Consider the following 24,774-nt stretch of genomic DNA (forward strand, 5'->3'; position numbering starts at 1 on the left):
TCAAGGTGACCAAACTAAGTGCTAAAGCAAGTTCAGACTGGAACTGAACACTTCCTTACTAAAAGCATTCACAGAAAATATTTTTAAAGCCTTTAAGATTTCCTGACATCTGTTGGTGAGGAACGTGAAAAATTAAAGGCAATTCATGCAAGTTTCTCATGTACTTTTGAACTTCTTTGCATCAGCTTTCTCAAAGTAAGCAAATACTCTGGCATTACTCCATAAGTTTTATGCTAAAGGTAAATTAAAAAAAACCCCTATATACCCTGATGTTTGCACCATTTTGCTGAATTAAGCACCTCTGTTTTTGAGACAGTGTAGGACGAACACATACTACCAAAAAGCTTTAAACGCAACCTCCCACACTTCCCTAGCCTGAAGGGAGCATTATCTCTTGCTGCAAAATAGTCCTAACAACCTCCAAGCAATTCTAAGAGGCATCAAGTATAAAAAAAACCCAAACAAGCAAACAGTACTTTTACAGACTTTTCGGCAGTTTTGTTCAGATGAGACCCCATTAGATATGGAACTTTTGGACTCCTCATTAACATCCTGTGGTAGGATCTAACACAACACCTGAGCAGAATAGAGAAGGAGTGATACATCACAAGGGAGGCACCATAACAGGAAACACAACGCAGGCAATTCTGACCCTACGCGGCAGGAAGGAAAAGTAAGCTTAATGCAGTAAAGGTAAAAACCAACAAAAAAAAAAAAGAAGAGAAGAAAAACTGTGTCTAGAGGTTATATACTAGACCATAAGAGCATCTCCAAACTGCTCAGACTAAAATGATCAGCATGAACTTGAGCCTGCAGTGTACACTGGCAGTGGCTCAGAACATAAAAACTGGTCTGTCTTAAGAGCCACACTGCTGAGAGGTCATTCCTGACCACAAGTATTATTAAGACTTTAGGATCTGGTTCTAAGAAGACAAGAGTGAAGCGCACCAAGGCACACCTTTTGCCATGATTATACACAGATTTTGCAGTGGAAATGTGGACTCATTGCTAGCAAATATATACCTTTATTACTGACACCCAGACCTATATTTACACTCAGCAGACAGCTTCATGCCTCCAAGGAATCAGATTATGCCTTCCCAAACATTTATTCAACCTTAAATTCTTCAAAGATTTCAACTTCAAATTAATTTCTTCTCCAGATTATTCTTTGTTCCAACAGTCATTTGCATAAGCCTTTGGCTCCTATGGTTCTGTTAATTCTGATTGCCTCCTAAGAGCGTGTAATGGCAAAGAACCTTTATTTCATCACAGCTCTGGATTCCTCTAAGGCCACTGCCTTGCAACAGTGGCTGTCTCAGAGCACTGAAGCTCACCTTCTTAGATATCTCCCATCTCTGGTGGCAATTAAGTCCTTCCCAGTGGCAGAGGACTGGACAAAAAGCAATGATTCTTTCCATCCCTGCTGCTTGTGCTGCTCCCCACGGTGCTGTGGTTAGCAAATATGGTTCTAGTCAAAATCCCACTGAAGTCAAAAGAAATCTTTGTGTTTAATTTATTGGGAGCTGGATCAAACTCTCACTGAGGTTTATTAAAAATGGAAAAGATGTCCCTATTTTGTGTAAAACTGTGTTCACAATGTATTTCTAGGTTCCTTTTCACAGCATGAGGAGTTATTTTGCTCACTTGTGAATGAAAGCATTTGGAAAGGAAGCAAACCAAAGCCAGTTGGCTCCAAACCAGGTGTTACATGTCCTAAGTATTTTATTTAGGGGAAGTAGCTGACATCAGACACTCCAAGGCTACTTAAATAACAAACAGCCACGTGTATAATATTTATGAATACAAGTCTAAAGTCTGCATATAAGATTTGAGACCACAGTGTTCTCTTCTGAAAAGGTTTAATACATTTTTCCACTCACATGTAGGAATGCATAGGTCATTCGAATATTTATAGACTGTAATTTGAACGTGTAAGCATTGGCCCTTCATACTTGTTCTGTGTATGTATTCAGGGAAGAGATTTTTCCAACTACTCTAAGATATATTTCACTGATGATAAGGTTCCTCAGAAACAGTAAGAATTAAAGACCGAAGGGTACTAGTGATAGCGGTGTCACCATTATAACAGAAATGAATTAAACTCATTTCACTGGCTAGAAGTGGACCAAGATTTTCAAAATAGAAAACACAAACATAAAACAGTAGCACTGTTAAAAGAATACATTATTTAAGATTTAAATACTTGTAATATAAACTGAGTAACATACTGATTTTAATTGAGCTATTTCAGGCTTACATAAGAATCACTAACATTTCAGTGTAGGAAAAAACTACATTATTTAAGAAGTATTGACACAAGCAAGAAACTATTTTTAAAAGACATTCAAAACCAAGAGTCACTGTAAGAACAGCTCTTCTCTCCTGCTTCTGGTGTACCACCATCAAGCATTAATGCACAGTTGATTCACTCAGATGAAGCGCCATTCAAATCTTTCCATTGACTTCAGCTTTTTCTGGAGTAGAGCCAAGGAGAGTAAAGAAACCTAACAGCTGTGATGCCATAAGAGGTGTCCCAGACTCACATTCATTCCAGTTTCTCTAGAGCCACACACAGGACCGCAGAATAGCTGCAAATGATCCTGAAAGCTTTGCCTACAAGTCCAAAGAAAATTGTACCTACAGCACAAGCAGTAGTAAACCAACTAACACAGGACTTGAGTGAGAGATTTCTGGGAAGCACAGCGCAGATGCATGAGCTGGGGCCCAATTTTGCCTCAAAACTTCTGCTCAGTATCAAAGGGCTAACTGCAGAAGACTTGAAATCTATTGCCTGAAGACAATGATTTCAGTCAGCTAGAAGGGTGAACCCCCAAGCCAGCAGATGATGTGATGAGGGCATGTTTTAGGAAAGGACAACACAAAGGTTAAAAACCATTATCTTCCACATGAGGAAGTTAAATTAGCACTGGAAGTAATGGGAAAATAAATTGGAAACTTTTAGAAAAGAATGGATTCTAAAATATGCCAGCATGCAAAATTTGAGGATGTAAAGTACACCAAAACGAGCATGCTTGTGATAAGGGGAAAAAAAAAAATGATGACAAAAAGAAGTTGTTGATCATAAAACAGAAAGTAAAAGAATCTCAGACTTGCATAAAGAGATATGGCAGGGATGAAATTTTTTTCCCCAACACTTATTACCAGTAACTTCCCAACTCCAGTTAAGGACTGTTCCAGTTCTAGAGTAAAATCCTAACAAGAAACTTCATAATCAAAAGCTGGCAATGGAGCATAATGAAAACTTCTGGAATCTTCAAATAAACATCTTTCATATAGTTCAGGATCCTATTATCTGCTGGTGATTAATAAGGAAATTATATTTACAGTACCAGACATTCAGACAACCCTGTAATATTTCACAGCAAAAAAATAATGAAACATAATATCTCTGTTTACTTCATGAGCTACATAATGCTGCTGTGTTAACCTTACTCTTTTTAGCCTTCATAGCTTTCAGAAATTAAATTCATTATTCTTTTAGCTGGCATATTACAGAATTTAGAGCCCCATTCTGAAAACACTTATCTACATGTTCAACTTCTCCCTTTTGAAAAATCAGCAGATTGTATTTTTCTATGCATATGTTAATACATAGTTGCCTTACTGACATGAAAGAACTTCTTCAAGGCTAAAAATCCTTGGGAAAAAACCTATAATCCAGGAACCACGGCAATCTCTGCACTAAGAAATGGCAGTGTGGCCCATCAAAGACAGCATAACATGATGCAGCAAATGGATTCAGTCATTCTTCCTAACATGAGGTGTCATGGAGCAGAAATAAACTGACAGTCTTGCCAGTTAAGACTGTATGAAAACAGTTGCTGGGATTTGTTTGGCAGTGAAATATTGAACAGGTGAGAATAAAATTAATCATGTCAGCAAAACATCAGATAAAATTAACATACAAACACATTTTTTCCGTGAAGAATATCAAGTGCCTCAACTCATTTTAACTTTTTTCTTAGTGAGGTTCCCCGACCCTTGTCTTGCCTTATCTGCTCAGGTTTTTTTAAATAGTATTAAGAGCTAGGTCAGGTCTAGGAACTAATAATAGGCTGGGGTTTGGTTTTTTTTCAAACTGGGGTGTGAGTAACCAATGGGAAGCAGCAGATAAAGTCCTGAGTAACTAGAAAAGAGAAGCATGATACAAGTCTCTGAGCAAACTGCCTCACCTGACATGTCCCAAGATCTCATCTTTTTCAGGCCACATTATTATACTGCCTCATAGCTGCATACCCATCCAAAAGAAAAAGTGACTGCAGAGATATTAATGACACAGTACAAGCATGAGTAGAATTTTAGCTGAAATACAGTGCACAGTTTTCGTCACTTTCTTGAAAGATGAACTCTGCACAGGCACAGAGCTTGGAAATCCCTCTGATTATAAATGTGTGATTTAAAAGCCTTCCTGCTACAGAGCATGATTTATTTAGACCAGCAAAATGAAGACTTAGTGGCAATACAATCACCATCTATACATTCAGCAGAAAAGTAAATGCCAGAGAAGTGAACAAATTTATTTAAACAATGTTCTGCACCCCACCCTGCTGCTTTGAAGCATCTTACACCTCTGACTGTCAGTAATGGAGAGAGCATGTCAACAGGAAGATCTCTTTGTGGTAAGAGGATATAAAGCAGCACTACGGGTGACTGTCAGGGACCGAACACTGTCTTATACCAGCTAGTTAGAGGAAAGGACAATGCTGGTACAAGAGCAAGTATGTATAAGCTTCCATAAGTATATGCAGGAGAAATTTTTAAGCAGAGGGCAACATCCTTCCGCTTACAATGGCAAGAGAACAGTTCCAGCCATTAGCACCACAAGTGTCTAGAAAGCAAAGTAATGAAAAGAAGATTGACCTCATGAAATAAAAATTGGTGGAAACTGTCCTCAAGGTCTCCACTTCCTACACCTACAAATTTCTCCTACATTAAAATCTTGTGTAAAACTGTGACAAGCCTGAAAAAACGTTTTTCACTGTCTCTAACAGGATTAGAGTGTAAAAAAACCCACAAAATCAAAGGTAAGAAACTGTAGAGTTTAAATACTAACTCATAAAGCACACAAAGCCCTTCTCTTGTCCCAAGTATCACCTTACTCTTCTTACAGCACCATGGAAATGATTGGCCTCCAAACACTACAGCAGCAGGAGTGTCAAATACTGGTTATTTGATGTTAAGAGATTTGAATCTGACTCTGAACAGCTCCATCTTCTGATATTTTTCAGTCTTGTTGATAGGATTAGACAAAGCTGTAGATACTTTTTTCCTGAATAGTCTGTCCATCGATAAACATGTAGTTAAAACCAGACGGTTTATTTACAGCTTACATGAGCAAGGACTCAACACAAAGCCACAAGCTTATCTTCTACTGCACAAAAGGTCTTTCAAATGGAGCTATTAAACGTGAATTTGTAGCTAAGATACTAATTCATTTTAGGGTTCACTGACTTCTTCAGTTAACCAATGTCCTCAAATATTTTCATTCATTTCATAGAGCTGGCAAACAAATTAACTGGCAGCTGAGACTAAATGATAGTTACTAATAGAAACCAACCTTCCTCCATTCAAATGACACAAGAGGTTACAAAACTTGGAAGAAATCCTGGCCTAGAGAAACTAGTGGGAAATTCTGACTGAAGCAAATTCCATCCCATACCCACTCCCTCCTTTTATTCCTGACAGTGAGACAGGAGTGCTGTTGCACTGTAATATAGATTTTAAAAAAACAATATAAATGTTAAAGGTTGATTCTTCCACTTTATACACACAGCAAAAAATAACTGATGTCTTTCAAACTATAGAAGGGTTGCCTGACTCATTTTTTGAGGAAACATGCAATTCCTATCGTTGGATGGAATTTGGAGATCGAGCTTGCAGACTTCATTCACTGAAATAATTTTCACTCATACTAATAATGTCATCAATTTCTGTGAAGGAAAACATTCTCTCAGTAAAGAATTTCCAGAGCACAAATTTGCCTATGACAGTTGCTGAGTACACTATTTATTATATTTGGGGCATACAAATGGCCACAGACCTCATTACACATGGTAAGGCTAGAAAATTCATAAGCAGAGAACAGGTGATTGATTACCTGGTTTGAAAACATGAGTAATACAGTTCCAAATAGCTCCACGTGGTTTAGAAATTCAAAAAGCTTTATCTTTGCAGCTACACAGAAGGAATGTTTCTTTTGTCATGTCTGCCAAGGTCTCTGTTACCAGCTAGGGAGCCCTCAGCATCAGCCTCACCTGTGCTTCAACCTGGTGTCCCCAGCTTGCAAGGCCTGGCAGTGCTCAGACTTTAAGTATCCTACAGTTATTCCAGCAACCACCTAAGTGGCCAGTGTACTGGACCAGCCACTTTATATTTGAGTGATAAGCACCAATCAATTTTAAAATATTCAGAATTACAACAATTATTATAAACCACTGTACCCTAATTTCTTTAAAGACTTTATCCACTCTGAGAAAGCTTCTTGATCTTCAGGATCCTGTCAGAGATCCTTGTTTTTCGAAAGCAACAACTCCAGAGCCAGGTCCTATTAGATCATTTATAACCTTTAATACAAAACAACACAAATTTGTGTAAGAGTTGTTGTTATATTTGTCTCTTACGCTTGCTGAAATTCACAATGTATTTCTTAACAGATAAAATTTGGCCAGGTATAAAGAAAGTGTACGTGGCTTTAGGCACTACCCACATGCAGCCATGAAACTCAGCTACTGGTAGGCATGTGCTCCTGTCAGAGGTCACGCTCTGGACGGGAGTGCTGATGTGCCCAGGGAAAGGGGGTTTTCGTTCCCTGCACCCTGTCGAGTGGGAGGAAGTTCTCTGCATTAACTTCACAATCCGCCAGTGCAGAGGCAGCCGACGGGTATCCATGAGATCTATTATCATGCAAATGTGGCAGTGCTAACAACAGGGAACAGCAGAATTATTGCACGCTGTTGTAGGGAAAAGTGCTTGCGAAGAACATACAATGTCACCTCAGGAAAAAAAAATAAATGCACAGTCAGTTTGTTGTTTTATTTTAAAAAGAAACTGCCATCGGTGGTGTTCATGCATCCTGAAATAGGTACGTTGGTACGGAAAGAGGCAACATGAAACTTACAAAAAAGTGAATTTTACGACCACATTCACATATCCTTGCAGCACCTAACACTGAAAAACACTAAGAATATTAGCAAAGAATCTTCATTCTTCACATTACTTTCTATTAAGGCTGAATATATGCCAAAGGAAGAAGAAAAAACATTGTCCTAGTTCTGCAGCCATACAGAGTGGTAAGCTATAGAACCTAAAATAGTGATTCTGAAATCAGAGATAACTGTGTTATTTCTGCCATTTAGCACAACTGTTTACCAAGTTTGTACCCATCCAAAAGCTTTATAAGCCTCAAACAACTCTACCACAACACTCTGGCTAAATCCAACACACATGGCCAACTAGAGCAGATATTTTTTGTACTGAAGTTGCTGAACAGATTAATATTTAGGACACTAAAACCCATGCTACCTACTAGTCAGGTATTATAAAAAGTATCAATGATGTAGTTGTAGGAGGTGGGCCTTATGATCGATACATGTTGTGCTGTGTTGCATACAACATATAACACCATGAATCAACCCAAGCCTTTATAAACACCACAAGTAAAAGTCAGTCTTCAAAACCCAAAATAACTCACAACAGACAACGTGCACTCTGTCATCAAACCACCTGCTTTTGGACAGCTTCTCGCTTTATCCTTAAAAGTCCCTGTGATACATATAAGAACTCACACAACCTTAAATGTGTGCATATAGCTTGGAAACAAATTTTCATGAACAGCTGCATTCATTCATTGACTAAAAGGACAACATGATTCCGACTACCCTCCTACTTCTGACAGTACCTTGCAAACAGCTGGGTAATAGATGAAACTTTTTTTTTCCCCAAAACCTCTCATTAGTTGTTTTTTACTCTCCAAATAGTTGAAAACTGGCTACAACACTGAAAACTTCAAGTCCAACTATAGATACCACACTCTCATATTAACATGGATATTTTAAAGCCATCTTTAAAACTGTCTCATCTTTTCTAAATGGTTGCCAAAATGGGAGCACAAACTTCAACAACCATAAAGCATTTGCAAGCAATACAATGTTTCACTTTCAAAAAGAAATCCCAGACAATTATAATCCCATAGAAGACTCTTCCGCAAATTCATTATGAAACTGTCAAACAATCTGGATGTTTTATTTTTTCAAAGGTGGGGGGGAAACCTTGCCTTCAGAATATTTTGTAAAGGCATTGTTTTTTCAACAACAGTGATTTTCAAGCCTGCTTTTCTATACTCAACATCTACAGAGTCCTGTTGCACTCCAAAACTAACTACTAATTTCTCTCCATATCTTTTGGATTTGAGTTGGAGAAAACAAAAACCCAAAACTCTGGTGTAACTGCTTACTCCGATGGAGTTACACTAGGGGTCAATATAGCCTTATGTGTCAGAGGCAGCTGGTGTAAGGACGATTGATCTACCTCCTGGGAAGCCAGTGAAGAGTGAGATGAGCACAAGGAAATGGACAGCTATGAACACAAGCTGAAGCTCTTAACTAAGGCTTTTGAGCCATTTCTGCACTCAGACAGTTTGGTCTGCAGGCTCAGCTGACTCAGCCAGCATCAAAACACTGTCTAAACCAGTTGTAAAATGGGAGCTACAACCAGGTAACCATCACACTTGCACTGACTCTAGTCTGGTTCCTTTTCCTTCGATATTCTGTTTGCATCCTTCAAAGCATTGTCAAAGAAGTACAACTTGTGTAACCAACTCACCTTACCTCTGTTCTTGCACAAAAGATGAGAACCTCCTCGATTTGCCTCAGCTCCCAGGAAGGCTGCCCTCTGATCAAAGCAGTACAACTGCCTGCCCTGCCCTGTTAGGGATGACTCCAAACATGACACGGAAAGAAAAAAGAAATTGCACTATTCCTTCTTCAGGAATAATCAACTTGAGAAAGTTGAAAATACCTGTACTAGCATAACAGAAGCAATGTTATTCCAAAACACAGGAAGGGAAGTGTGTGAAACTCACTCTTATCTGACACTTTTATTTTAAATAAATATGCCATGTAGCTTTTAGCTGGAATGTGGCACATGTTTTTTTGTGATTAGTCCAAAGGACAAAATAAGCTGTCTGGAATATTCCAGATTCCTTCCTTGTCAGAATTAGGAAAGGGTTGCCCTCAGCACTGAATACCCAAGTATTGCACATTTCCATAGACATTGAAAATATCTAGACAGCTACTTTTCTCCACAGCAAAGCGGCAAAAATAATCCTGATTTAGCCATAGCCATTTCTATGCCACTAGTTGTTTCCAGAATGCATACACTGAAAACCTGTATCCTTCCTCATGACATCATAAAAGCGCCTAGGACTACTTCAACAACTACATTATTTTGACAAATAATTCTTATTATACAAAAATCCATATTTTGGGGAAGGAGTGCAAGCACTCCTGTTAATAACTGCAGTAAGGATTCCAAATTTGCACTAGTATCACACAGTGCCTTGCACTCAAATTCCTTGTCACATTATCAATAGACACTGACTAAGAAACTCTAATGTCCCACCCTTAATTACCAGAGGACTACAATTTTGAAAATGAAAATGAGTGATAAAGAACAGGGTTTACTTTTAAAAAAATGTTCATGTAGCAAGAAATCATTGCTGCTGAGAGTCTGTTATAAATAATGGAAATTATATACATATGGGTTGAGCATTTGCATTTTATACATAAACAGTTAGCTTTGCCTGTATCCCAAATTAATGGTTACAGCTGTGGCATTTGTCTGTTCAGGTTACTAATTTACCTACCCCAGATTAAATTTCTAAAATAGGATGGCACACGTCAGCTGCAGACAGGGTGGAACCAATTAAGAACCACTCCCATGTGCAGAGATAGTTTAGTTAGCAAAGTATTATGACCCACAGGCATAAAGTTTACCCAGCTTTTCCAGTTCACTTACAGTACCTAAACCAAGGTCGCTCATTCTTCTTTTTGGGATGGGACAGATAAACAAATCAGGCAAATAATATTATCTCACTTAACTTTTTATCCTGTTTTTTAAATAGATCTAAATCACGAGTTACAAAAGGACCAAAATGCCCAAACAGATTATAATTATATAGACTTTCAGATATCTAAGCAAAAACATACACAGCCATCTCCTGGAATTGTCAGAAGACTACCTGTTATAGTACCAACACAATTAACTCTTTAACCTCTATCTCCATAGCTTTACCACTTTGCTTTCTTTCCCTACTTAGGCATGTAATCTCTATTCACCTTGTACTCTGTGATCCTGCAAATATTAGCCAGCTTGTACTTGCATGCTTCCTCACTAATATTCCTGGAGATTTTGTCACGGACTGAAGCAGGACGAGACTAAACCCACTGTGTCACATTCATCAGGTCTTCTAGTAAAGACTTACTATATCAACTCTGGAAAGTTAACAAAATCATGAAAGAAATAGGGAAGCACTTTATGCTCCACCCACAAAATACTTCAAAGGGTAGCATCATTAAATTGCTCTCCTTTGGGGGAAAAAGATGTCTGCTACTCTTATGTTTGTTTTGGACACTGCACAACGTATCTTTGTTGTTAACTAACCTTTGGGCATCATACTAGCATAATTAAGAAATTAGCATAAGTAAGAAAGTAGCATAATTAAGAAATAGGGGGGTTGCAAGTAAACATCTTTGGAGCTGTTGCTCTATCTTCTATGCTATTTCTAGCATACCATTTCTGTTTTCAGGGAGTGGACTTTCCAAGTCATAACATGGTTTTCTCCCAGGAACATACAACTGTCAAGTCTTGGCTGCTAACTACTTTGCAATTTTGATTGATCATTTACCATTTATCAGAAATGTAAGGTCCCCACCTGATCAACTATACCATCTACAAGTGTCCTGTGCTAGCATAAATGAAAAATAATGAATGAATTAGTATAGCCCTAAAATTGTATATACTCCTGCATGCACCTTAAACAGAGCAAATAAAAATAATAAACAAGTAAAATCAGACATGTTGTTCTCCTGTAGCCCTACAACTCCACAAAACAAAAGTTTTGTAAGAGGCTTATCCTAACAGCAAATATACTCTAAATGCCCCTTGAAGTCCAAAGGCTTCTCAGTTAGTCCCTAACAGAGGAGAAATCAGTTGGCAATTAACAATTTTCCTATACTATAACAATATCAGAAATACAAAGAGTAACAGGTGTAAAATCTGGAAAAGTAAATTATGTTAAAAAACCCAAGAGTATTCATTTGAGATACTATATCACCATGCAGGCAGGCTTATATACCTAAACATGGATTTATTAAAGTAATTCCCTTTTCTAGCCACAGCTGTAGGCTTTGATGACTCCTATCATACTGATGATAATATCCACATTTCTAAACACTTCTTATCTATAACCACATTTATCTCAGTCTTCTGCAAACACAGCGGTGGTCCTGCAAAGCACATTTTTGAAACAAGCTGTCTCTGTGAGGAGACAGGGAGGGCAAAAATTTTATCTACTGGAAATACTACGTTTCAGACATTTTTTTCGTTCCATGTGGAACAAAGTTTAGGAAAAAAAAAAAATCCTGATAAATTAGTATTTTCAGGATAATATACAATGGATGTTTTTAACACTAGAAAAAGAATTCTGGACACTCTGCAGCAAGCCCCAGGAGCTTGGGTTTCAGCAGCGTGTCAAATCAAGAGCCTGGAGGCCTAGGCTGCTGAGTGGCTGGGACAGAAAAGCAGCCAAAGTCCAGGCAGGTTTTCTATAGAGAAAACTTCCTTCCCAGCTTCCATCTACATCAACAGATTCCTTATGGCCTTTCAAGCTTTAGCTGAGCAGCATTCCCAGTGAAAAGGAGCTTCTTTAAACCCATGGGGGCAAATCAAACCACTGCCCATCAGTTGGAAGCGAGCAAAATCAAGTAATATCCCAAAATGCAGATACAAATGGTAAGGCTGAAGGGCTGCAAGAAAGAGACGGAACAGCTCCAGAACAGGCAGTGAGGAATAACAAGCGAATGAAAGACAGAATGCTGGGAATTGAAAACTTTTAAATAACAGAAACAAACCCTTTTCAAATTCTACCCACCCCATGGAAACAGAGCTATGGCCAAGTCCACTTTCTCCATATCCCCCACCAAGGTACTTCAGGGCTGCTTTGAGAGTCAGCTCCTGCCTTCTTCTCAGTTACCCTATTCTAGCTTTACTTTCATACAACAGCTCTGAGGGGACCTGATCCCGGGCCCCAGAAATTTAAAGGAAGGGGCAAACCAAATTTGCAGAGGAACTTCTAAATGAAAGTATGTTTTTCTGCACTTCTTTCTGTTCTGTAGAGCAGCAATGGCATAGCCCCTAAAAAAGGATACTGGACCCTACCTCCGAGCCTGGTTGGATGCGTGTGCAGAACAAACATAGCACCACAGTACACAACTTAAGACTATCACTCAAGACTCTGAGGAATGTGATGTATCTAATGAATCAAAGACATTAAATTTTCTTACTATATAATAACTCCACTTTCATCATTCTTCCATATAGCACATAATGTGCACAACAGGACGTTATATTAGTATTACAGCTGTTAGTTCAGACTGATTTTCTGGGATGCCCATCTCATTTCACTGAGCCTTTGGCTTTGCAAGAGAAGGCAAGCAAACTGTCCTTTCATGGTAAAACAACCCTTCCTAGTAATTCAGCCAGTCAAGCCCTTCCCTGCAGGGCTGAACTGGTTTGCTTAAGGATTCCTCTCCTGTCTACCCAGCGAGTACATTACTGCACGTTAAGCCAGATGTAAATTAGACAGCAACTTGAGAAACCAAAAAAGGATGTGTTCCACACGGTGAAGACCACGGCTATCATGCTAGCTCCTCTTCCTAGTGACACTGATAAAGGAGAAGTGAGGGAGGTAGAAAATACAAACTGAGATAAACAACTGTAAAATGTCAAAGGAAATTTAAGTAGTTTCATTGTGTATCCATATATTTAATTTACTGTTTGACCTATTTAATTTCAAGTAACACTTCTAAGCAGAGCAGATGTCTATTCATCAACTGTGGGTGTTGCAAACTTCTGCCAAGACAAAATGTACAATCTCTGCTATGGATAATCTTACCTGTCTGGAACAGGAAAAGACAAAATGCCTTTATAAAATTTATCTAGATTAAACAGATCAGAGGAGGTATAGTTTGATGCAGTATTTTGACAGGATGAGAGCATGTTTGCTGAGGAATAGGTACTGATTAAATCTGAGGCAGTGTGTGCCACAAACATTTCTACCAAGGAAACCAAAAAAGGACAAAACATAGAACTGGCAGAATCAGTATATAATTTTATTTACAAATATCCTATTTTTTACTGTGTATCTAGGTTACTAAACAGACTATTTGCTTTAGAATTGTGTATTACAAAAGACAAATGTCACAGTTAGTTAGTACTGGATAAGGGAAGGAATAATTGAGACAAAAGGAAACTATTTTTAGCAACAGCTAAGAAAAATATGAAAATATGTCTTTTGAGACATCATTCTTAAAACTCCACAAATTGAAAACAATGCAAAGAATTAATATTTTTATTTTCTTTTTTTCTATATATACATAATACATATTTTTTAGAATTTTTGTTTCCTGTATTATTTTATGTGTGTAGGGGGATGGCAACCAAGGCTTTTGTCTTCAGATTGTCTGTAAGACAAGAAAAGGCATAATAGTAAGCATATGGAACATCAACTTTCAGATGTCTAGTTTGTCACAGAACTTGATATGAAATTTGAAGAAACATTTTTTCAGTCTTTATTAAACCATGAAAACAACAATCTGTCATCAGAAAGACTAAAACTATCTACAAAATTAGATTGTGGAGTCTGATGCAATTTAGAACTGAAATGCCTACTTAATATAATCTCCAGAACTCTTTTTTGCCAGAGGCATAGATCTTTATCAATAGGTGTGTGCCCCCACAAGCAAGTCTTTGAAATCGTGACTTGTTAAAATGCTTAACCCTTTCATCCCCATACACCAACTGGATAAAGTACTATCTAAAGACATACTGCCTGGACTTCTCATAGGGGTGGATGACAAAATAGTGGCTCACTTTTGTGGAAGTGAAAGCAGCTAAGATGAAGTCTCCATCAACTAACATAAAGAAATGGCCAAGGCTAAACTATTATTTGATTCTAGAAGTGGAAGCAAGTAAGTATGTTTACAGAAGTTAGTCTGTAAAATAACAGTTACCCTGTAAGACCACATTCATTCTGTTGAAGGCATTGCCCCATCCTCCCTGAAATCCACTAGAGCTAATAATGGACAGATGTCCCCTAAACAAGGAAAACCAACACGGTGGCGAAAAAAAATCACAAAATCTCACTGAAATCAACATCTTATGACCTGCTTCTATAAATCCTCTCCCTCAAGCAGTCCCTCAGGATTGACTGCATTACTACAGAGAGGTAGAGTTGCTCAAACATGACGGACTTGGAGAGTAAGGCTTTTCATTTAAGTTGCTATCATATTCAAAATAAGTTCTACTAAAAAAAAGATTTTAAAAAAAAGAGTTAATGCTCAGAATGGACACTGTCATAAGTTACTATCTTACAGAATCTGTACCACCGAAAGACTCATCTTAAGCTTTCAAAATGTCCTGAATTTGAGTGCATTTATTATTTATTCTTAGCTGTCAGGCAGTCAGGCATAGCATGATAATGGAAGATCTACACTACACATACAGCACCTACCAATGAGACTGAGAGGTGCTGTATGTGCAGTGTAGAAAGCACACTACTAGAATATTCTTGGTAATTTAATATACAACCTTGAACATTATCACTCAATAGCAAACCCAGCAATTCATGAAAAAGTGTAGAAGAAATTAAGATTAGTGCTACCACTAAAAATTTTACTGTCTAGTTGTACAACATGCTAGCTAAGAACAGATGTCTCTCCTGAGAAATTAACACCCATACCATTTCAAACAACTATTTTTCCAAGGGCTTTGCCAACTTAAGAAGCTTTTTTTTTTTTTTTTTTTTTACTTTTTTGGCTATAAGCACCATAATAACATGACAAATATAAGTAGAAAGTCTAATGGAAGAACAAACAATTTTTCTCTATATTGGTTACTAATTTCTCCTATGGGTTTTTGTATAGCATGCCTCATCGTCCCATTGTCTTTCAGTGTGAAACTTTTGGCCACAAAAATGGAATAGACTGCAGAATTTAAGATGGAAAGCAAAATAATAAAAACCAGGTGACCATGGACATGAAAGGATCAAACTTTCATTTGCACACTATTTCAAGTTGTACTGTTTTAAGAAAAGACTACTTCATTTTTTCCTTAATTGGTAAACTGGATTCTAACTTTTACACTGGCTCTGGTTGAAAAATACCATAGTTTGTGACATGAAACAACAGATGTTCTTAAAATAACAAACTCAGATATTTCCAGCTGATATCACTCACAGAGAATGCCAGGCAGAGAAAGGAACTGTTCTTATTGACACTAGGCTCACAGGGACTAGTCCCACAAAGTGCTGAGTAACCTGCAGAGATTAAATGAGACGAGAGCGCACTCAGCAATTCAAGGACTAGCTCAGAACCAGTAGAAAATGTGTCTAACACAATACTGCTGAAAAATCACCATTTTACAAAGTGCCAAGTTGATACACACCTGTATCACACACCCCGAAAGCCCAAGCCTGTCATTCCCAGCACTGAACCGGAACTGGTCAGCACTGCCAGACTTGAGCAGACTCATTCATGGTGATGCTACACTACTTTCTCCAGCAGGATGGTTTACTGGCTTGGTGCTGACACCCTGTCTCCAAATCTCTCTCTCTCTCACCCCACCTCTAAACTATCTCTTCTGAACTGCTGGGGTACATGGCACAGAGACTGGTGAGTGGAATCACAGCAGTCAGTCTGGGCCCAAGCAAAGTTCATTTGAGCCCTGGCTCAAAGCTGCCTGTACCAGGCCAACCTGGCCTCAGCCAGAACGTACCTCCCAGCTCAGGAGTCAGATACACATTTTCAAGTGCTACAAAATCAGGACTTCTGCAATCATCTTGTACCATCTCCCAGTTTAATTCCTGTATGAGCAACAATGTGTCTTTTAGGAAATCATTAAATCTTCATTTGAATATCTAAGCATGATAATTCTACAACAGGACTAGATGCAGAGTGCTTTGATTTTATTAAAATGTTTATAATTTCCTGTACAAAAGGTCAACAGAAATTGGTCCGTTGTCTCAAATTCTTCAAGTTCACTGAATCGGTATTTTTTGGCAGAAAAACTATTCCATCTAAATTTTAAAACACAGTTGTATTAGTATGCTGATACGTATTGAGAAAAATATGTAAATGTATGCATAGATTTTATTAAACAGCTTAGCATCATCTTGCTTTTAACAGTGTGGACCATGAATTACCATCAAAAGTACCTCTTCCTTTTTCATCTAGGCAACTCCATAGTACTGCTGTGGATTTTAAATTCTAAGTTTTAATAGAGCTCTACTTGCTTTACTTGCATTTAAGTATGTAAATCCAGTATCAGTCTGTGTTACATAGAATAGAAACTGGGAGCTTAAAAGCATTTATGGTTATCTCTCCTTCCCCTTTCAACCAAGGCTTTTCCAGGAACATTATTTTTACTCCTTGTATTTCTTCATCTGGTTAATTAAATAGGTCCTTCACTGGCCTTTAGACCAACGAAGGCCACTCACAAATCACCTGTGTTAATTTGCTGAAAAAGCTTCTGAGATTACAAGCAAGTATCATTCAGGAAGAAAAACATGCTGATTCCATGGCAACATGAAAGTCAATGAGCCCACCTTGAAACCTGGAAACAATGGTCCCTTTCAGAACACAGAGCAGAGGGGAGGGATCATGTCTTATTGAGATGTTGGGTTCTTTCAGATTATTTGCCAGTGAGCTGCCTTTTTTTTTTTTTTAAGGAGATAAAGTACACTTCAAATTTGCCTTGCACAAGTTCATTTGATTTTGGAGCCTATTACCAAGACACTGTTGAATTCCCCCTCACCAGCCCTGCCCCAAAAAGCAGCAGCATACAGCAAAATGAAATCACTCTTATTACAGCCCTGTCACTTGATTCAGGGTGTTCACACTTGCAACACTTAAGAATTCTGATCCCACAATCACCAGGAAAAAGAGATGGCCTCCAGGATAATATGATATCCTACAGAAGAAAATCTGGAAAAATCAGGAAATTTAGTGTGAAAAAAGAAACCTATTCATCTGAACTGACAGAAATCTTACAGACCTGCAATGAATTTCCCAAAGCCAGGTCTGTCCTAGCCATCAGAACAGACTTAGTAGTATTACTTACAAACATTGCAATTTAGGAAAATATTTCAAGACTATGGCTGGTCATGGCAGCCTGCCTTTTGTTTTTGATTTTAGGTTTATATCACTGCTTTCCAAAGATTTTCTATATTCTCTTTATTTTTCCTGGGAGATCCAGAATGACCCAAGCATACGTATCAGCATGCTGTTTAGCCAGCTCAAAAGCAGTCATGTAATTATGTGTTCAAAATCGCTGATAAGTACACCACCGTGCTCCACGGAGTCATTCATGGTTGCTTTTTAACTCCTGTTTTTCCTGCTTATACAGGGAAGACTTAGTGGAGGGGCACTGAGCCAGCCTGAGAAGAAGGGATCTCAGTCCCACTGCTTGGAACAAGAAGCTTTAGTGCTGGCATGCAGTACAGACAGGGGAATAAACACTTCTGGAAGAAGTATCCGTGACTGCCTTGCCAGCCCCCATCGTAGCCTTGTTTAGGCAGTTCACTGACTGCAGGCCCCAGGAAACATCCCCCGCACTAAGGTCGGTGGGGCCACATCTTCCACAGTGTGGTAGCATTGCTCCTTCACCTCCTCCTGGTAAGCCTGCTCCAGCACCTCCCTCCTCTCTGGTGGTTCTCAGGCTTCTCAGGGGCCCTGGTGACAATGGAGCTGAGCTCCTGGGTGACAGCCAGAGCACCTTGTTGCAAAAAGTTGGCTAATTTTGTGTTGCACAGCCCTTAACATAGCTAAGGGGTTTCTGTTTTGTTCTGTTAGTGTTACATTTGCCCAGCATCAGTCACTGGGAGCCCACAGGCCGCACTGGATTCTTCCTCCCATCCAGGTGAAGGGCTGCCTCTCTCCCATTGTGCAGCCTTTTGAAAGGGTTAAACTAGGGAGCAGCACTGAGACAGTTTAGATCTGGACAAGGGATACACTGAAATTTATGTTTCTTATTTCCAAAAACTTCTGAAAATGAAGGAGTTGAAAGAATTTAAACTTTTTACAGTCCAGTCAGAATGATTCTTCTTGCCATGGTTATTTAGGTAACCTCAGATTAAATGCATTTGCTTTTTAGAAGATTATTTTACTCATCAGCTCTCAACAGGTGTGACTCCCAGAGCTGCAAGATTACAGCAGTCATGTACCTACAGATGGACTTGGCTATTACCTTGCAGGTTATAATTAAAGACTACAGCTACCTCACCCACATTTTGAACAGACCAGGTGTGCTCTACCAATGAACACCTTTTAGTTGAACTCCCCAGCCTCCCTTCTTTCCCTTAGACCCTTTTCAGCTATGGATGGATGGGGAGACAGTAAATTCACACAAGGCAGCAACATCACCTTCCCTGGCTTGCAGTACACAAACAACCAAGAAAACTACAAAAGCTCTAGGAAATACTGTCTACTATAATGGTAATACAATTAAAATCCCCAAAACAACCAGACACAAATTCTAGTTCATATTCTTGAAGGTGTCAAAGCCATTTCAAATCAATTTCCTTAAACAAACTATGTCTTGAAAGCCCTGTTTTTCACTCTTACCATGACTGTTCTCTGCATAGAGGAGAAACAGCAGGAAAAGATGAAAATCTTTAATCTAGTGAGGAAATTAAAATAACATTAGAATTACAGACCTACAAACCAAATAAATGCCATTCTAGAGGAGAAAGTCAGTGCATAAGAGTGAGAATGCTTTGTCCTGCATGCATCATTACTGCACTATGTATAGCATTATTAATGCATGCAGAAACTGAGAGTACAGATCAGAAACATTCAGTACCTCAGCCAGACTATTTTAGCAGAACAGCCTACTAAAATATGCACAGGATAATTCTAAGTAAAAATCAGGAATATTCACCTCTTATTCAAGTTAATATTATTGAAGTGAAATACATAAAAGGAAGAGCAGGTCATTTTTCTTTGAAAGGACTGATCATCTGAGCTCAGAATGAAACAGAGAGAAATGAGCAATGAAACAGAAATAAATTTTCAGAACTAATCGAATAAGAAAATTATTAAAATATATCTCCACAATTTTCTTTTGCATAAAAGCCAGACACAAGAAAAAATTCAAAAGTCCTTCATAACAGACTATACACACTATAACATATCCTTAATTATCAGCACACACAAATACATTTCCTTCCTACATTCCGCCAATCACCTGCAGTGACAGAGTACAACTGTCTAAGTCCAGCAACCTTCCAGTTATTCCCTAGCGTCAACGCCTGAAAGTGGGCTGTGAGAGCAACAACTATTTATAGAGATCTTTCCCTTTTAAAAGATCCAAAAAAAGTTTATAAAGTTCAGAGACATCCACCACAAATAAAATAGACCTAGCTCTGGAGCAGAACTCAGTAATTATGAAGAATTTCTTTGAGCAGTTACTATGAAGAAAAAAAAAACAACAAAAACACTTACAGCTGAAGCAAATGATTTTAAATGGCAGCAAAATGTAACTTGGAAAACTAAGGAGTTTTTCCAGCATACACAATCAATTATGCATTGGAATGGGCTGCCCAGGGCAGTGGTGGAGTCCCCATCCCTGGAAGTGTTTGAGAGTTGGATTGACCCAGCGCTGAGGGATATGGTGGAGTTGAGAATGGTCAGTGTTAGGTTAATGGTTGGACTAGATGATCTTCAAGGTCTTTTCCAACCTAGATGATTCTGTGAAGCATCCTCGCTTCAGTGAGTAGTCACAACTTTTACAGCCATTGTCGAATGACATGAGCAAGAGCCTTCACAGCAGCCATGCTTCTTAAGGCATTCAGTGCTCCTCTACCTTCTTGCCAATAAGCAGCTCAACAATCTGTCAGACTGTCCCCAGGCCCTAGCTCCAAGGACACCTACAATGTCATTTAAACACTGCATATGCTCCAGAGGTGGCATATCAAGCAACAATGAGAAAGCTGTACAGCTCTTCAGTCCCTGAAAGCATCCTACTAGCAGCCACCTCTACCACACACCTCTTGGGTATTTCTGCCATATTATCACCTATGAGACAAAGATACTCAGCACTATCTGGTTTCAGTGGTACCAGACAGAAAAAACATGATTGTCTGAGAGGCCTTCTTTATTTGTACAGTATTCTGAAGTTAAAGTTTCTGCATCTTGCTCATTTGCTTTAGGAAAATTATTATGTTGAAATAATCATGTATTTGTCCTGACATGAAGTGACTGGAAAGTTGGTATCATTAAAAAAAACAAGCATGAATGTAGCTTGACATATTCTTTCCACCTTTCCCACCCAAACTACATCAATATGTATTGCTATAATTCCTCCTTCCTCTGTCTGAAATTTAAGTAACAAGGTCAATTAAAAGATTTTGAAAGGATGGAATGTTTTTAGTAGATTACTTAGAACAGTGTTTAACCAGCTACGAAACTTTCTTTGAAGAAAGCACGTACACTCAGGCTTGATTCAGCCTGACATAACTAGAAACTTGTGCTATGTTAGCCCTTAAATATAAGGGACAAAACACATCTGCTGCAACAACATTAGGAGTATCTTCACTGCCACAATTCTAGCAGATTTGGTCCCTTCACTCTGCTCAGTCAATAAAAGTTTGAGTAAGTTTTTGGTACCTGAATAGGCCAGACTGAGGGCTTGATTTGATAACTTTTACTCATACAATTATGTTTAGCTTCACATTAATTCCACAGGGATTGCAGGCTGCTGCCCCAAGTCTCATTTCTACTTTCCTAGATTCCTCTCCCCTTCTTCTGTTGCTCTGAATTCCCAGCTCTTCAGAGCTAGCAATCATGTGAGTCTGCTGGTAACAGCCAGCCAGATTATCAGCAGGGACTAGTTTTCTGCCAGAACAATAAACTGATCCAACTCACCCTGTTATCAATTGATCCAACGCAAAGGAGGCAGGAAACCATTATCAGGACATAGGGTAACCCACATTTAGATTGGATTAAGTGCAATGTAAGACGGCACTTCATAGAAGATGGGGGATACAAGGTTTGAATTTAAGTATTCAACTGTATTTAGTTCCCTCACTTTGATGGTCTCAGCTCTTTGCAGGATTAGTCTTTTTCTTTGCTGAGTGCACTGGCATGAAGGGCAGAGAATCTGACCTCACTAAAGATTTGGAAGTACTTGTGAATCCTGCATTCAGTGAAGTCAACGGAAACTTCTGGCTGACTCCAACAGAGGCAAGATTGGGCTTGTTATCAAAATGTCCTTCTCAGACAAGTCCAAATGCCATTTTATCTGGTGACTGAGTATAGGCTGTGTCTTGGGGGAGTATTTTATATGGTGTGTCCAACCCTAAATTGATATTTAAGCAAAGCATCTTGTGCATGCACCAGAAACTGTATTTATATATACACACAAAAAAACCTATATATAACTACATATATATAAAACTACCAATAAAATTTCCATACAGCCCACATTTTAAAGCTATGGATAGGGAAAAGCCATGAACAACATTTAAATGCCTTTTTGTGGGTATCTTCATGTTTACCAGCACTAAAAGAGGATGTATGGATTTTAAAGATGGACCTCCACAAATATACTCCATTATAGAAAAGAAGTTTACATACTCAGCTCCTTGTTTCCTTTTTATCTCTCATTAGTGATCATGGAAGAAAAATAATTTTCCATCTCTTGTTCTTGTTACACTGCTGCTGCCTGGCACCTGGGATTTCCTCCCTGTCATCTCCTGCCCAAGCACTGGAAAGGTCCACAGCTATTCAGAGCTCTCACAATTAGGTATTTTTAACCCTATTCAGGGTTACTTTCTTCCCATACTATGAAAGACCTTATATTTAATTTCAATCCATACCAAAAGCAATGTAGAGAAGGGAGCAGCGTGTGGATCTGACACACAGGATGACTGGACAAACATGCCAAGGAATGATTTGCTGTGCTAACCTTGCAGCATGCTAGCAAGGGCTCAACAACAACACGTTACGCAGGGCAGCAGTCACTGAATATACCGACTCCAGTCTAGTGGTCTCATAAGACTGGACTGTGGTGTGGAGAACTACCAATACTGTTCCAAGACTGGAACCACTAGTAGCTTGTGCTGCTCTTTCCTACAGAGAATTTTAATATAACGACTACACATGGTGGAGGAGCATTTTTCCCAGCAATGCATTAGCTACTAGACCATCAAAAACACCATCATAAGACAGTAAATAATTATATTGAGACTGATAAACTTCCTTGCCTCAGCTGTTGGAAGTTAAGCCAAGACTAAACACTTCTGTACAGCACTAGTAAACTTTCACCACTTGAATAGCTTTCCTGTTATTGTCAAACCTACAAGCAAATAATCCTTCTGACTGAGCATATGGCAGAGTACAGCAGCCCAGAGAAGCAGCAGTATGGGAGAGGAATTTAACATGTCAGTACAGTTTTGCAGAGGCCTCTCTCAAAGCAAGGAACAGCCAGTTCTTGTAAAGAAAGTTCCAAAAATGTCATTTTAAGAACAAAGTGCTTTGGCCTATAGTCCTGCTTAACACCCTCTCTTTATGAGCAGCTGTTTTAAAGGTCACATTCAGTCCTTCTATAAACTAAATCATAATAGCAATGATCATTCATTTCACAACCACATTTACAAAGCCAACATTTTAGCCTGCTACTGAATCTTAACCTGCTTGTGGACACAGTGTCTTTTAGATACTGGTTGCAGTCTGTAAGACTTATCCTTGCTGGGTATGGAACATTTAAACAAACTGGGCATACACAAGTTCATAGGACCTGATAAATGCACCCATGAGTGCTGAGGGAGCTGACTGATGTTGTGCAGGCACTCTGGATTATCTCTGAAAAGTCACGGTGATAGGAGAGGATCCTGAGGTCTGGAAGAAAGCAAACATCACTCCTGTCTTCAAGAAAGGCAAGAAGGAGGATCTGGGGAACTACAAGTCAGTCAGCCTCATCTCAGCCCCTGGGAAGCTAGTGGAGCAAATCCTTCTGGAAACCAATTCCAAACTCATGAAGGACAAGAACATAATCAGCAGCAGTCAGCACAGATGTGCGAAGGGGAAATCATGGTTAATGATCCTGATGGCCTTCTATGATGAGATGACAGGCTCAATGGACAAGGGGAGAGGAGTGGATGTTGTTTATCTTTACTCTAGTGAGGTGTTCAACACTGTCTACCTTAATATCCTCACTGAGAAACTGAGGAAGCAGAGGCTAGACAAGTGGACAGGAAGATGCACTGAAGACTGGCTCAATTGCCAGGTTCAAATGGCACTTCAAAAATAAATTGAGTGAAATTTTACTATTTATGTACATAAGAACACGTGACTGAAGTCATCATGATTAAAGGAGCTCAATATCATAGACAACGGGGGCCCTTTGTTTCAATGGCTACAGTTTTAAGAGGACCTGATTCAATCCAGCTCCAGCTGGGATGAAGGTACCCCAGTACGTATGACAGCCAGGTCTCAGATGTCTTTCCTTATAAACTAGCCTAGAGATTTCATTTCCTTGTCATCTGAAGGCTAGTAAATAATTTGTTTCACTAAGCAGAGAAGCAGTGGACTAGCAAAAGCCAGCAAAGGTGACTGACTTAAAAGAAGATAGCAAGGTAAAAGCAGCATAGGCCCTAATTCTGATTTTGTATCACTTCAAAAGTGACAAATTACCACTAATGTCAGAAGGTAAAAGTAGTTCAGCAGAGAATCTACCATTCCAGATTTCCTGGGAACTTCCACTACTTTAAGACAAAGCATAATTTATCCTGAGCATAATTTAACAGTGTTAAGCAGTCTCAAAGACATGATACTTAAAGGCATCTGACATAAACATCATCTTATTCACACTTCTGTAAAAGCTCCTGACCAAAAATGAGTACAATCTCCTAACACACTGATGGTGCACAACCAAAACCACATCTCTCTCTTCATGGTTTTGGATATGCTGTACTGCTTTATGTTGCAGAAGATAAGCTTTAGCACTGTACCAAATTCTTGGACTGCATGAAAACTCTTCTATAACTACCGCACTCTACTGCACAAAAATATTTTAGGTAAGTAATTTACCTAGCTAGATTCCTTCCTCTCCTCTGCAAATGCCTTTTCTAATGGTTGCTTTTAGGATGCCAGCAGAAATAGTACTGCAGAAATCAGAGACTGCCACTGTAAAAAACAACATGCAGATGCAGCATAAGACTTGAGGACAACTTACATGCCAGTGTCAGCACAGTTAGATGTTCTAAACTTGTTTTCCTGGCAAAATGTTTCTCCATACGTAGCATCTGCTGATATTTAGTGCTTAAAGTATGTTGGAAATACTAAATACTTCATCAGTGTTAGCCAACAGCTTTTCATCATCTGTATCACTATTCCCATTGACAGCTGCAGAGTAAAATGCAGAGGGGAGTTTGAAAAATGACTCATGGTGACACAGTGCTCTCACAATCAAAACTCC

At 38.8% G+C, this 24,774-nt stretch overlaps 1 protein-coding gene across 1 annotated transcript in view; it reads right to left on the reverse strand.

The window, feature by feature from the left end:
* The window catches only part of COL4A6 (collagen type IV alpha 6 chain), a 136,579-nt gene that overhangs the window by 89,234 nt on the left and 22,571 nt on the right, over positions 1–24,774 (reverse strand). The gene's annotated exons all lie outside the window — the stretch shown is intronic.

Source organism: Athene noctua, chromosome 11 (assembly GCF_965140245.1).
Source record: "Athene noctua chromosome 11, bAthNoc1.hap1.1, whole genome shotgun sequence".
NCBI classification, from domain to species: Eukaryota; Metazoa; Chordata; class Aves; order Strigiformes; family Strigidae; genus Athene; species Athene noctua.